A 16,604-nucleotide genomic window follows, 5' to 3' on the forward strand; every position below is an offset into this window, starting at 1 on the left:
AGAGCCCCGTCTTGGAGACTCGACTTCCAGAGTTGAAAAGCCCAATTCCGCTAAAGTGTGATTGTTCACTAGTTGCTTAACTTCTTTGTCTTAGTGGTCTTTCCTGTAAATTGACAATAATAATAATATCTAACTCTTAGGAGGTTTGTAAATATCAAATTAGTGAATATGTGTAAGACTCTTAGAACAGGCGTTTATTAAGTGCTGTATAAAGATGAGACTTTTTCTCCTATTCCTTCCCCACCTCCTTCTTCTTTTTGATAGTAATTATTATTAATACATTTAGTAAATGCCCCTTAGTGGCATCATGAAGAAGCAGAGGAGACGCAAGCCAGAAAAATTGGGAAACAATACATCACAAATAACACAAAAGGCATATGTTTTATCACAAGTTATTTAATAGGTTCATTGAAGAAGTGGTGCCAAAGTCATATACCTGGTTAAATTCAGGGCTGAGCTTTCCTGTGTGCTCAGTGGTTAAGATGCAGTTTCTGGACCCAGACTCTTCAGCGTTTACCTTCCCCACCAATCATGCTTGTATGACCACGAGCAAGTTGCTCAAGTTTTTTGGTCTCCCAGCCTCCTTATCTGTAAAATGGTTGCAATAATGGAATATGTGCATAGGTTTGTCAAGGGATCATGAGAGTTTTTACATGTAAAGTCCTAAGAAAAGAGTTTAGCATAGACAGTTGTATCTGCTTCAGCAGAGCAAGGCACCATTGGTCTATCTGCTTATTTGATAAAGTTACACAGAGTTCCTGAGAAGTTGCCTTTTTGTATTTCTCCTATCTAAATGGTTATATGAATTATATATAAACTGTATATAGAACTATATGAATTTATATAAAAATATATATTTATATATAAGTGCATGAAACATGCAAGTAATAAAAAGAGACCAAAAAAAGAAAGAAAAGAAGCTGACTGTTGCTCCCTGGACTTAAATCAATACTCAAAAACTTCCACTCTCAAGGAGCAGGTGTAGCTCAGTGGTTTGAGTGCCTCCTTCCCATATACAAGGTCCTGGGTTCAATCCCTGGTACCTCCTAAAAAAAAATCCCTTCTCAAATGGCTGCTTCAGTAGGGTTAGCCAAATTGGTGACATCACTGATGACTCCCAGCTCTAAAATTAAATGGGAATGGATATTTTGGGGAGTGCAATAACTTGCTAGCCAAGGAAAAGTTATTGTGGTTTATGGGGACTCCACTTCTCTTCTGTAGATGAGGAAGACATTTAGAATGATCAAAAAAAGGCTCATTTGTCCTTATAACCATGCCCACTTAATTTGCTATAGCACATATTTGCAAAAAGTAGGACAAATGGAGCATCTAGAGAAGAGAACCTCTCATGTGGTCTACTTGAGGAATAGTGACCAAGGCCTAGGCCAATTCACTCATTACTCACATAGAACAGCAATTGTTTAAAATGACCTTTTTTAGGGGTTCAGCTCATCTGGCTCCATCGATCAGCATGGGCAGGAAGCAGCACAGGAAAACACAATGCCAGCGTGCATTGTAATTATTTCCCCAGTATACACTCAATTCAACCAAGGCAGAAGAAGGGCTTCCAGAACAAATCATTTCCATTCCTACCACCCACCTCACTGAACTTAATCTATTACAAATGGTAGAAAGCTATAAAATGCTCTATAACGGAGGACGTAATTACTTTTAATCAGTGCTTATTAGAAGCTTCTGCTTGGAACTTGAGCAACACAGTAAATTACTATAGAACCGGATTCTGACCCAAAGAATAAAATATCCATGAATTCATGTGGTATAAGTAATTAATTGAATAGCTAAATAAATATGGAAGCAACAACTCTTCCTTACAGAAGAATCCCCATTAATACTAGTGTAAAGAATGACAAAAATAGAAAGTCACTATTAGAATGCCATAATAATAATTTCCACAGACAGAGTCTACCAATAGATGCTAAAATGAGTGAGCAAATGTTTAAGGAAGATGCATTGTTTAAAGCATCTCCCTCTAAATATTTAATAATTACAAAGGAAAATTAGTTTATAGTAGAGATTTCCTGAGAAAGCATAGTGTTACATGAGATTGAATTTAACATCATATTTTGGATAATGTATCCCTTGATACAGTGCAATGAGGAGAACACATCATCACATCACGTCACACCTATCTGTCATCCTTCCCAATAATTCATAACCTCAGTTTAATCATGAGAAAAGTATTAAACAAACCCAAATTCAGAAACATTCTAACAAATAGCTGACCAGAACTTTTCAAAAGTGTCAAGGTCATGAAAGACAAGGAAAGATTGAGAAAAGGTCATAGATTATAGGGAAGTGACAACAAAATATAATGTTGGATCCTAGACGATAAAGAGGACATTGTTACAAAAACTGGTGAAGTCCAAATGAGCCCTGTACTTTAGTTAATAATATTGTCCCAAGTTAATTCCTTGGTTTTGATAAATGTTCTGTGGTTATGTAAGATGTTAACATAAGGAGAAGCTGAGTTTAGGGTATACAGTAATTCTCTGTACTATTTTTACAACTCTTCTGTAAGTCTAAAATGATCTAAAATATTAACTGTTAAAATAAAAGTCTTCAGGGAGGGACCATTTTCCATTTGTTACATGATGTGCTTTCTTCCCTCTTGTTTGATGGGCTCAATATCGGAGAGCCCTTAGGTTTGCTGCTGCACAACTGCTTTGAAAGCATAATTGTTTGCTTTCAAAACTGTAGCCCTTAAAGCAAAGGAGCCGTGTTAAAACCCAAAGCAGAGTTCGAAGTGTGGTGCATAGTCTCTACTGTCTCACCCTAGTAAAGACTGCATTGTATATAGGCAAAGTGTGGTTTAGTCAGATGGTTTTTAGGATAAAAGTTTCTAAAATTATATTGAAGTTATAGATAAAAAAGAGTGGGTTAGAGAACATGCCAATGTTAAAAGTAAGACTGAAATTGGGGAGTAATAGAAAAAAATAATGTTAGGTTAGGGGTTAAATCCATTAGAAGGATCCTTGAAAGCCCATGTGAGAGCTTTGATTTAGCATTTTCCAGAGAATGGTCAGCTAAGCATTAATCTTCTAAAATGACTGGGAAGAAGGGTGCTTTACAAATAAATGTGAGAAACACTTATATATTCCATCCCTTTTCTTGGAGAGTCTGGAGACACATTGGTAACTGCAAGCTTTGGGAAGTCTTCTTGCAAAGAAGACAAACAAGCAAGCAAAGATTATGTACAACCACATAATCATTTAAATTTGCTTAAACTCCAATTTCTTAACCATTTGAAAGAAGAAATTTCTCTTGTAACACCTATTAGCATCATGGGGGTACTAGCACAATGCAAAGTTTTGAGAATGCCATTCTACCGCATAAGTCATCTCCAACAGCTCTAGGCAGTAAAAAGCAAAACTGGAAATGAGGGAGCCAATAATAAGAAGAGTTCTTTCTCCCTTCCTAGTCTTTTGAACTAAAACCAAAAAGCACAGATTTCAATATTTGGTGGAAAAGGAAGCTAAAGGTCAAATATGGAAGGAAATAGCAGCAAGATGAAATTTCATTGTCTGCAAGTATTAAAATAATATGAAGTTGATAATTCTAACTTTTTTGAGGTTAGAAGTAGGAATTATAATACCCTAGCATTCTAGAATCAAAAATTAGAATGGGAGGAGTACAAATAAGTACATTAAAATGATGAATAGACAAGAATAATTTATTAAATTAATCTGAAATTAACAACACTTCCCCCAAATTCTGGCATAAATTGCACCCATTTTCAGTGTCCTGAATGCTATCATCATTGCCATTTAATTTTACTGTCCCTTTCTTAATTCCTACTTAATATATTTAGTCAATATATGAGATGCTTCCTAAACATTCCACATACATGTATAAGCACTTCGCTCAAGGTCAAAAACAAGGTACTTTGCCTCAAATAAATATAGTATGCATTTAAGATGACTATAAGGAATTTTGTTTGTTTCATTTCTAATCATTTTCAAGTGGGGTGTATATGCCTATTTATGATCCCAGAGAATGTCTCCTAGTTTTCTTGTATTTTGTAGGTTATTTTAATCTTTTCTCATATTTCACCTATTTAGAAAGAGAGTAAATAAATAAAAATTATTATTTATGCAAATTACATTGTCATGGCAACAAATTTTCCCAGGTATTCTGCTCTTATGCAACTATTAACCCATAGTCTATTTTTATTATTCAAGGAAAATAATGTTTTGGAAGGAAAAAAAAAGTTTGTCATCAAAGAGGATAAGAAACTCTATGTAAATTAAAATCCATTGCATATAATTAAAATAACTTTTCAGTTCTAAAATTATTAGAATTTGCATTTTAAAAATTTTCTTCTCAGTTGGTTTTTATTCTTATGGGATATGAATAACTGAGAACACAATTCACCATCATGACTGAAGGATTAATTTGAGATTTGTGACTGAGAAAGTTAGTTGTACCTCAAAACCAGTGCTCCTGTTTCCTTAGGTTCCACTAAAAGTTGGTTGTATTGACAAAAACATTTTCCAGCCTGCCTTCTACTGAGGATGAGATCAAGTGTCTAGGCCTTATCTCTGGAATATGAGAAGATGTGATGTGTATCATTTCTAGGCCAAAGTATTTATGAGCTAGGTGAACCTCCTCCATGCTACTTACCCTTCCACTGGGGGTATTCAAAGAATACTGAGGCCACAGAGGACAGAGAGGTGTACACCATGTGGAAAGAACTTGAGTTCCTAAGCATCACTTGGAGGACATTCACCCACTGACCAAGAATATACTGCACGCCCTGTTTTCATTTGCTAAGCGACTCAAGCAGATACCATAAAATGGATTGACTTTTAACAATTTTTTTAATGTACAAGTTTACTGTTATGAGACTGAGAAAAATACCCAAATCAAGTCATGATCAAGGTGATACTTTCTTCCTGAATATTGGCTGCTGGTGATCCTGGACTCTCCTGCCACATGGAAAGGCATGTGGCAGCATCAGTGTGTCTTTCCCTTTTCTTCCAGGTTTTGTTGCTTTCAGCTTCTTGCTTCTTGGCTTTCTCTCTGCTTCTCTCTCTGCATCATATCTATTCCATTTATAAAGGAATCCAGTAAAGGGATTAAGACCCACACTGGGCCATGCCTTACTGAAGTTACCTAATCCAAAAGCCCTTAGGTGAAACAACCTAATTAAATGGTCCTGCCCACAATAAGTTCACACCTACAGGAATGAAGCACCTTCAAGAACATGATTTTCTCAGACATGTACAGTCTCAAACTACCACAGATCTATTACATGAAAGAGAAACAAACTTTTATTGGTTTATTTTAATAAACCAATAAATAAACCTTCAATTAACCTTTATTGATTTGCTCTGGGCTCTCTGTATCCATTTGCTGTGTTTTCTTCTGTGTCTGCTTGTCTTCTTTTCTTGTCTTCTCTTTAGGAGGCACCAGGAACTGATCCCAGGACCTTCTGACATAGGAGAGAGGCACTCAGTTGCTTGAGCCACCTCAGCTTCCTCGTTTGTTTTGTATCTCATTGTCTTCCTTCTGTGTCTCTTTTTCTGTTGCATCATCTTGTGTCAGCTCTCCATGTGGGCCAGCTTGCCACACAGGCCAGCTCAGCTTCACCAGGAGGCTCCAGGAACTAAACCCAGGACCTCCCATATGGTAGATGGGAACCCAATTGCTTGAGTCACATCCACTTCCCTATCTATCTTTTAAAACACATATTTTATTGTGCAGTGTGGATGGAAAAAAATACAAACAGCAACCATTGTTCTCCTTAGCAATTTCAAGGGTCTGAACCTATAATACTCAGGCAGTTTTGGATCCCATGACTTTAGTCATTGGTACCAAATTCATTAAATTATTTAAATTAAATAAGGTTTTGTATCAAAGCAAGCCTCATTAATTAGTTTGCCTACAATCAGTTTTACTGATCATTGTAAAAGGAAAACAAGCATTATTATCAAAAATTTCTCATAAAGAGAAATAACTTAAAAAGTTAGCAAACTTGCTGATGAAAGTGTTTGCTCCCGTGAGCAAGAATTTACATTCATTTTATGAAGCTTAGCATATTTTCCAATCTTTGTGCATTCTGATTCTCTTATAACTAACATATGTCCTTTTGATTAGCATGCCTTATTTAGGTCCTTCCTGAATTATTGAATAAAACATTGACTAGACCAGGAGAGGGTTTAGGAAAGTCTTATTTAGTGTAATATAGCAGAATTTCTACAAACTTTATTTTGATTGATTGATTGATTGCTTAACCTATCACTTGCAACTATTAATATATTTTTGGGCAGTCCCATCTGTCTCCTCCAGGAATTTTACTTGCAGTCCAACATCCTGAGGGCTCACCCATAAATATTCCCAAGAAATATTCCAGGACACATGGATCTTCATCTCTTCTCATCTACCACAAAAGATGTACAATATAATTTGTCATAAAACTATAATATCTCCTATATTCAGTCACTATTTCTTGTCTTTATTTTTTTGTTACGTTAAAAAAATATGAGGTCCCCATATACCCCCCAGCCCCCTCCCCCATTCCTCCCCCATAGCAACAACCTCCTCAATCATCATGAGACATTCATTGCATTTGGTGAATACATCTCTGAGCACCGCTGCACCTCATGGTCAATGGTCCACAGCATAGCCCACACTCTCCCAGTCTACCCAGTGGGTCATGGGAGGATACACAATGTCCAGTAACTCCATGTCCTGAAAATGCCCCCACATCACATCTCTTCCTCCCACTCCCTACCCCCAGCAACCACCATGGCCATTTTCTCCACACCAATGCCACATTTTCTTCAATTACTAATCTCAATAGTTCATGAATAGAATATCAGTAAGTTCACTCTAATCCATACTCTATTCCTCCATCCTGTGGACCTTAGAATGGTTGTGTCCACTCCTCATCTATATCAAGAGGGTGCTTAGATTCCACATGGATGCTGGATGCAATTCTCCTGCTTTCAGTTGTAGGCACTCTTGGCTCCCTGGTGTGGTGGTTGACCCTCTTCACTTCCATGTTAGCTGAGTGGGTTAAGTCCAATAAACCAGAGTGTAGGAGTTACAAGTCTGTTGAGGCTCAGGGCCTGGCTATCACATGGTCAGTCCGGAGATTCAGGTCCCTTGGGTATACATTAAACCCCAGCACCAACTACAGTTCCGGCAAAAGTAACAGGAGAGACTTGTGGACAAAGATTACATCTGAGTCCAGCTTCATCACACAGAAACACAAACTTCAAAGTTGGGCCAATTGACATGGCACTGAACTCCATCTGCCATGACCATAGAACCTGTGGGTCTCTGTAGCCCTCAGAAGAACCAATACCCAGGGTTGTATCTACCTTATCTGTCTCTGGATCTCTGCCGAGGTGTGCATAAGGGCAACCCCTCTGATAACCTCATGGCTCTTTTTGGAGACTCATAGCCATATAAACTCATTTGTCCTTTCCATTTCCCCCTTTTATTCAGGTCAAAAAGCATTTTTAACTCCTGGTATTATATGTAGATTGAGATATTCTGCTGGTCCGAGTTGACCCTTTTATTCAAGGTCATTTTCTAGTCACATCATTAGCTGGTACTTGGTAGTAATCCGTTAGCACCAGGGAGGCTCATCCCTCAGAGTCATGTCCCCCGCTGGGGGGGAGGCAATACATTTAATGCTGAGTTTGGCTTCGAGACTGGCCACATTTGAGCAACACAGAGGCTCTCAGGAGGTTACTTTTAGGCACACTGCAGCTCTAGGCCATGTTCTTATTTCAGGTGCACAAGCTCACAAGCATAGTCATTAGTATCAAGGGCTCATTGTTGGACCTTCCTTCTTATTTGGGGACTGTGATAGAGCAACCCTGGCTATGAACTCAGCACTCCCTCAGTTGTTGTTTTTAATTGTAACCACTATGAAAATATCTGAACATTTTTATGTACCCTGGATATATGCCCTGGAGAATACCCTGCCAACCATGTGTCCCCTGTCAATAACATCCCACACCAGTATTCCTCCCCTGCCATTGTTGAACCTCTCTGTGAACCAAAACTTCTTCAAAAGTGAAGCCCGATATATTGCCAGGTTCCATTAATAGTAAAATGGAATATAGTTGACCTGGCCCACAGGTCAAACGAACCGGTACCTGAAAGAGGGAGTGGGAATTGGGGGACAAGAGGCGAGAGAAACAGAGACAAGACAGGATTCTGATCAAGTCTCCATTTATTGAGGGCAGAGCATCAGAATATATACTAAGGGGAGGGTATTAGCAGGGGGTGATAGGCTAATAAAGCGGCTCTTCCATATAAGGCAATAAAATGCTGTTACACCCTTTAATGCCGGTCATGGGTTCAACATCTTGTTGCGCAGGCGCGACACTTTTTGCCGGAGAAACTGGGGAAAGGGGAAGAAGAAGGCGGAAGCACAGGGGTGGAGTAGGCGTACTTATGAAAACCACCATGTTGCTGGAGACCGCAAATGCACGTAGCTCCGGGCGGCTCCCCACATATAGTGATGAGTTTAAGGTTAGATATAGAATACATATTAATTTAGGAAAATTAAGGTAAAAGTAAATTGGGGTATCAAAAAATTTTAAAATGCAAAAGTTTTGTTTTTGATATTTTGCCTTCCATCACTGCAGTAAGTGTTGCCCTGTGTGCAAATTCACAAGGCATCTACTTCCGTCTTTTCCTCAGTGTCTACGTCCTATCTTTTTCTTTTTTTTTCCTAATTATTAAGCTTATCTTCACAAAAGTTTTAGATCACAGTAATTCATATATACAATACACAGTGCAGAGATCATTCTTAAACTTCTGGGATAATGAAACTGCTCTGGTCATGAAACAAGGACATTAGACATAATTATTAACTATTTATTACAATCTTTTTGTTTTATAAAGAAATGTTTTACCATATTTGCCATTTGAGAAGCTGCTTTGTATATATAATGCCATAAGGCATGGGATCGCTAATGAACACTTCTGTAAATCATTGTTTCTTATAGGCAGTTTTCAAATCATTTCCATCAGAACCATGTCTTAAAAGGAAAATTCCAAGGACCTCATTCTAGATTGTGTACATAAAATCTCTCTAGATGTGGCTTGGGAAACTTCATTTTTAATGAGCAACAGTGGTGAGATAGAGACATTAAAGTTGAGAACAACTGCTATAAAACATGGAGTTTTTTCTTTATGGTCAGAGCAAAAGGTGAGTGGGAGAGGGAGGTTCAGAGAGCCATTTGTCTGGTTCCTGAGTTACTCTGCCTGATATCTAAATGTGGCTAGGATGACCACACATTGCGACCCAAGCTCAATCACCTCTCCCATTCTACAGTGAGTGAGGAAGTCATTACGTGGCTATGGCAACACAAAAGAACTTGCAAGTTGGGCTCAGAGGATGGTTAATTTCAAAACAGGACCTAAGGCTTCTTGATTAATCTAGTCTGTTCCAGGAGACTGCCTGAACTGGCTAACCAGGTCAAATTCAGTTTAATCAGAACTCCATGCCAGATGTGACCAAGAAACTTTCTAGCAAATATGGCATCACCTTGTAAGGGAAAGAAGAGTGATAAGCAGGAAATCTGAATTACTCTCCAACACTCCTTCCTCCCCTACCAGATGATAGGCAGGGCTCAACCAATTACTGGTCTCCAGGACTTGAAGAGGTTAAGGTTAGTTGGATGTAAAATGGTATCTGATTATTTGAGAGAATGACTCTGAGGTGCTTTTGGGTGTTGGGTTGTCTCCTCCTTTCCACATCTCAAGTGTCTCGGGATAGGTAAAGAGGAATAACAAGGACAGAAGGACCACCACCCCTCTAGGATGTCTGCTGTACAGCTCAGTTGGGAGACCTTAAATTATAAATGCTTGCATTCAAATCTTGCCTTGCTATTGCCCACATGAGCAATCATGAAGGAGTTGTTCACCATTTCTGAAGGCCAGTGACTTTTTACCTCTTTGGTGGTGGTGTATGGTGGGGTGGGGTAGAGGAGGAAATGTGAATGATAGCAGGTGAAGATGCTTTTTTCTAACCATGTAGAATCTTAGTTTCTGGCATATGATAAATTGTGCTTGCTATCGTTAACGTTATTGTCATTCTTTCTTTTTTTTAAAAGATTTTTATTTATTTATTTATTTCTCTCCTCTTTCCCCGCCCCGCCCCCCCCCCCCCAGTTGTTTGTTCTCTGTGTCTCTTTGCTACGTCTTCTTTTTTGTCCGCTTCTGTTGTTGTCAGCGGCACAGGAATCTGTGTTTCTTTTGTTTGAGTCATCTTGTTGTGTTAGCTCTCCATGTGTGTGGCACCATTCCTGGGCAGGCTGCACTTTTCTTTCATGCTAGGCGGCTCTCCTTATGGGACGCACTCCTTGCGCATGAGGCTCCCCTACGCGGGGGACACCCCTGAATGGCACAGCACTCCTTGCGTGCATCAGCACTGCACATGGGCCAGCTCCACACGGGTCAAGGAGGCCCGGGGTTTGAACCACGGACCTCCCATGTGGTAGACGGATGCCCTAACCACTGGGCCAAGTCTGCTTCCCTTATTGTCATTCTTATTGTTACAAGGCACATCAAGGAAACAACCAAGTGTTGGGGAATACCTCTTAGTCTGCAATGGGACACAGGGAAGCCTTTCTCCAGGAAGTGGACTTGAAGGGAAGGGAGAACTAAGAGTTCTGTTTTATTCTGCTGTAATTCCCATGGATTTAGTTCCAGGGGAGCACAGATTGTTCTCATTTTGTAGGAGAGAAAATGATGAGTGTGGAGATACATAAAAGCTTGAATATTTCCAAGTTTTGCAGAGTTTTAAAAAGTGTTACATTTCTGATTATTGTACAGCAACAAAGTATTGTTCTCCCATGATAGAACTAGGTGCATGCCATCGTTTATCCTATTGCAGTGGGCTGAGCACAGAAGGCTGGGTATCACTTAACAGGGCTGTTGTCTGATTGTCCAAATTCTGAATTTTTAACACCATTCCTGTATATTATATCACAATTCCAGCCTGAAGACAATGTCTAGTCTTTTATTTGTTTCTAAACCTGGTATTAATTTCCGTGAAGGCCACATATTCAATTCATAATATCACACAGGTTGAGCATTAGAACTTGAAGGCGTGGAACAGAGAGAAAGGTTCATTTCACTTCACTAAGGTGTAAACCATTCTGATGTTAAATTCCTGCTGAAGCCTCAGAGATGGTCTCTTCACCAGGGTACCCAGAAAACAGAGCCTGAAACAAAAGCTTATATGTGGATAGTTTATTTGGAAATATGATCCTAGGGGGCAAAAATACAGGAGAGTGAGGAGTGAAACAGAAATGGAGAGAAAGAAAAAGGGAGATGTTGATTTATCTGTTTGGATACTCCTGTGGGATTCTGGTGTCTAATGTGGCCTGGATATTTGAGAAGCCTGAACAAATACATCTTAGAAGTATTCCCCCAGGGATGAAATGGAGAAAAGCACTTATCCACTTGTTCCCACCACATTGGTTAAAAATGGCCTCATGGACATTGATTCTATTCCCAAACACACACACATACCTACACACACACAAACACTTCACCTCTCATGCTATGGTGGAATAGGAGCCTCAGCACAGAAGTAACAGTTACTTGGACTGACCTGAGGCAAAGGTGATACCTGCCAGAGGAGATGCCATTAGAAGCTTGCAAGAAACTGGTCCCTGTAGCCATGGTTGGAGTAAAATGTGCAGCAAGAGGATTTTAATTGGTGCACGAGGGGTCTCCAGTATAGAGAACTGATGGCTTACGAGTTTGTAATGTGTATTTTGCCCTTATTTTGTATCCTCCATTCAGGATGGCATTTACCAAAATTTTACAGTAGAAGCACTTTGTAAGAAAAAATTCCTTGTCTTCAGTGAGCAAGTCAGGTATATTTGAAAAAAATATTAGGGAATATTAAAAACAGTTCAGATTTTAAGTGAGTTCTAGGCAGGAAATACTGACTTAGGCTAAAGCAGCCAAGGAAGATTCTTAGAAAGGGGTAACTTATCTGGCACTGGAAGGTTGAGTTGAATAATTTTGGCAGAATGAGCTGGCTTTAACATCCTTCACCCTTTTGCTCTTCAGTATTAATCTGGTATCAAAAATAATAATTGTTCCATATTTTTTAACATAGGAAATTACAAGGTGCACAGTTCTTTCACATACATTAACACATTTTAAAGAGCATATTAAAAAGCCTTGTATCCTCCTATGGAGTGGGAAAAAGGCTTAGTGAAGTTAAATGACTTGCTGAAATCACACTAATTGGAAGAACAAAGACTAAATATAGGTCCTCTGAGTTTTAGGCCAGTGGGCTATCTATGACAGAGTCATACAGGATAATATTAAGCTACCAGAGTCAAAGACACAACTTGAAGAAAAGATTTGGCAGTACTTGTATGGTGAATTATATTTACATTGGATTGTTTGTAGTAAAGGATGCTCCAAAATAACTACTCTAGGTTTTTCAGAACATTTGAGGAACATAATAAACACTCAATTACTGTTAGTTATTATTGAATTACTATCATTTTAGAGATCTAAGGCAAGTTCAAAATGTCTGGGAAAAATACCAGAGAAAATGCATAAAAAATAAAAGGAGAAGGATGGGGCATATATAGCCTCTTATTAGGCAGGGATTGGAATATTTTCTACTTTTGCACAGGCTAGGGGAGATGGATGAAGAAAAACTGTTTCTAGTTATCTTACATGGTTAAATTTGAATTCACAGTGATATTTTTCGGCTACTCTGTCTTTTCAACTATTTGATAATTATATATTAAGTTTCTAATAAGCTCAAAACAGACTAGCATAAAGATTATCCTTATAGTGGTAGACAATTTAGTGGAAGAGATAAGTCTCCAACACATGTATTATTTCCAACCTAGCCTGTAAAACTGTGCTGGGAAATAGAAGTGAAATAGAATTATCAGCAACTAATTTGTGTTCTTCTTCTGGGATGTCAGGGAAGGCTCCTGTGATGGCAATGGCTGCTAGTCCTCTTAGCAAGCCTCTAGCAGAGCCCATAGAACTAATACTTCCCTGTCCAAGTATATTGTATTTTGCATATTTGAAGAAACGCTGCCTGGGCACAAGCAAGTTGTCCTTTTCTGCAGGCATTGCCTCTGGGGTGTTCTGCACAGGGTCCTACACTAACTCTTAAATCCAGAGGCAGAAGAGTGTTGAAGGAAGAATGTTTTGCAAAAAAACAGTGTAGGTCAGTGCTCTTGTCAAAACCTCAATTTACAAAGGCTTAGATATGACAAAACCCTATAAATAAATATTCATATACTACTTCAAAGAAGTGTTTTGAAAGTTCATTTCTTGTTTAGTGGTTGTAGGTACTAAATATGAATCAGAAAGTTTTTGAACAAAAGGTGGTATATAATGGTAAGGAAGAGTTTATTACAGGCTAGAGAACAAAATGTAAATTATGCATGACTGCCAAATTTATCTCAAGTGACAGACATAAATTAGCTCTAATATTTCAATTCCATTGCTCCTTTTTTAAAGAAACAGTTATTAGTTGGCAATTCACAGAAAACCTTTAAGTTTTATTAAAAACAATTGCTTATCTTAATATTACTTTAATCTTATAATTTTGATGCACGTTTTCCTACTAAGCAAGACTCTAAACTATTAGATGGAGAGAAATTAAGCAAGGTGATACTGATTACATAGTCTTTGAAACTCCCAGTATTTTTAATTGTCAAGAAACACCTGAACCCTGTATAATACTGTGTTAATTCTGGCTACAGAAGTTACTGCCAGCCTATAGATGGCAGCAAATCTACACATCTTTTCCAGATAATACTTTTCAATAGCTAGTTCCAATTACTCTTTTGTTATTGGGGTTTCCATTATGCAAACAATTTATATTTTACTATAAAACAGCATAATGAAGAGAACCTTGTAGCTTTACTGGGACATAATTAATGAAACCATTGGAAAATCAAGGAAAAATGAAAGAAAAATGAAAAAAAAAAACCTCTCAAGACTCAGATTAACAAAAGACAAGAAAGTTGATATTATCAATTTAGTATCACTGGGTAGGAACTTGGCTACTTTTTTATTAAACCATTTGCCATAATACATTCTCTAGTACTGTTTAAACCAAATAACGGTGCCCTATTATATATTTTTATGATGTGTCAAACTGCCAACGAAGAGTTTCTCTTGAAGCAAGTGTCCTGGAATTGAGATATTTATGAGGGAACATATAGAATATGCTGAAAAGACTAGAAGAAGAGGGAGCAATGACTAATTAGCGATGATATTAAGTTTCATTGTGTAAGAATCATCCCTAAATGTTCTATTGTCATGGTCTTATTATCTGTTGTCCCTTCTGTAGAATCATTGCTCCTTCAAAGACATTTAATTCAATTTATTGAAGGCAAGGCCATTAAACCTCTGATATGAGTTGTATTCTGTACATCAAATTTCTTAGCTGAGAATGGATTTCTTATGGGGAATAATAGAAGATAATGAAGACAGAAACGATTACTGAAACTAGGGTTTAGTCATTATCAGCACATCAATATTTGCATATTAGGCCCCAAGGAATTGTATGGAGGACATCTGCCTTATTAGCATGGCTTCATGAACCATAAAGGATTTTGTTTTGCATTATTCATTGTTTAACAAATTGTCATGAGAACCAGGCCCATTTGCTTTTTTCAGCCACCTGTCTCTTGGCAGAAACAGGTGTGCTACACAGGTAACAGTCTCAGTATAAAGAAGCACTGACCAAAGAGAGACCAGGAGAGAAATATACTTATAACTGAAAAACTAAAACAACGACAGCTTGGCCATTAGCACACGTCTGTTGGATGTGTGACACCTCCTTGTGTTAGCACCTGTTGAGGCTAAGAATTAGAGCTCTAAATGTGGTGATAGACTAATTATGTATCAAGCCCCTAAACGGGTGTTTCTCAATGATTATATATGGGACAACAATCATCATACCTTTGTTATATCCAAATGCAGACCTATCATACTCTTATTGTGTGATTTAGTTTTCTTTGGTGGATTTCAAATTGACACCTCTACCCTATTTCTTTCACTACAAGAGTATTAGTGAAGTCCTAGAGTCAATGTATTAATTAGAGTAAATTTAAAAAGTACATAATTTAACACTTTGCAATGCTTCTTTGTGCAACTTGATATCATCTTACATGTCCCAATGGGACACAGAGTGTCTGGGAAATAGTAAACTAAGTGATAGTGGGCATCTGACCAAATGCAAAACAAGTCTTTTTAAGGGTCAAGGAATGTGTGAACAATCTAATGTGGGTCAATCTTGAATTGGTGGCAGCACTATAAAGTAGGCAGCCTAAAAACCCATTCCTCTATCCCTTGTTTCTATGATATGAAAACACTGGACAATTTATAGTCACTAAAGTAATCAAGAGCATTGGTTCTAGAGGTAAAATACTTGGTTTTTCTCCAAGTTCCACTATTCACTAGTGACACTCACAGCAAGTTATTTAGTATTTCAAAATATGAATTTCCACACCTAAAAGTAGAAAATAATACCACCTACTTAAAAGAATTATGTAAGTATTAAATAAAGTTTCTGGCGTCTTACTTGTACTTGATAAATGTTGGTTATTATTATTGTCATAAAAACTAATTTTTGCATCCTTTCTAATTTTATGGATAATCTACAGGCAATTAGAATAAAGTAATTGCTAAACCAGATCTAAATACTTTGAAAATTGCAGAAACTTATTCAATTTTCATAATATATACCAAAAGAATTGGAAAATTTTAGAAAAGGGACAGAATTTGCTTAGGGAGCATTTCTTATAGATCAGGACAAGTGAATGAACTTTCACATGTATTTTATATAATTGAAGAAACAGTCCATAAAATAGAAATAATCATATATACTTTACATGGGAGGATACCAAGAGTTCAAGATACGTGCATAAAGCTACAGAGATAGCAAGTAAAATACCAAGGTTTCAATCCCCAGATCTGTGATGATTGCCCACTGCAATGTTTGGACAGAGGTCACAAACTCAGATGCCTCCAGGATCCATGAAAGTTGCACATTAGTAGATTAGGCCAGGTGGAGGATGGTGATGACTGTGTTGGACTTCAACATTGGGTAAATTATTGGGAAGTGGTGGAGCCTCTGGTGAAAGTGAGACTACAAACCCCATACAAAAAGAACTCCCACCACTCAGTTCCAGAAATGTTGACCCAGAAATCATCCCATTTCTCAAGAAAAGTCAGAAATCTAATTTTTTTCTGTGATATCTAATTTGTAAGTTTGGAACCTAATTAGAAAGTGGGCAAAATATAAAATAAAAACAATAAAAAACACATCTAATGGTCAGTGCTATTCAATTTCTCCTTTAGAAGAAGTTCATGACCCATTTTGATTTGCAAAGGAAAAGGAATGCTAATATGAATAAGAAATGTGGACACTTTTGATCAAATTTTCTAATGAGTCAACCTTTACAGGCAAAGAGGAAAATGGGCTGTATTGTGACTAAAAGTGATAATAACTTTCTTTGGGGCCTCTTTCTTTAGCTTCCTGTCTCTTTCCTTCAGTTACGTTTCTTTTCTTATCTTTTCATATTTCTGAAACAGTGATAAGAGTCATAACT

This window comes from Dasypus novemcinctus, chromosome 3 (genome assembly GCF_030445035.2).
Source record: "Dasypus novemcinctus isolate mDasNov1 chromosome 3, mDasNov1.1.hap2, whole genome shotgun sequence".
NCBI classification, from domain to species: domain Eukaryota; kingdom Metazoa; phylum Chordata; class Mammalia; order Cingulata; family Dasypodidae; genus Dasypus; species Dasypus novemcinctus.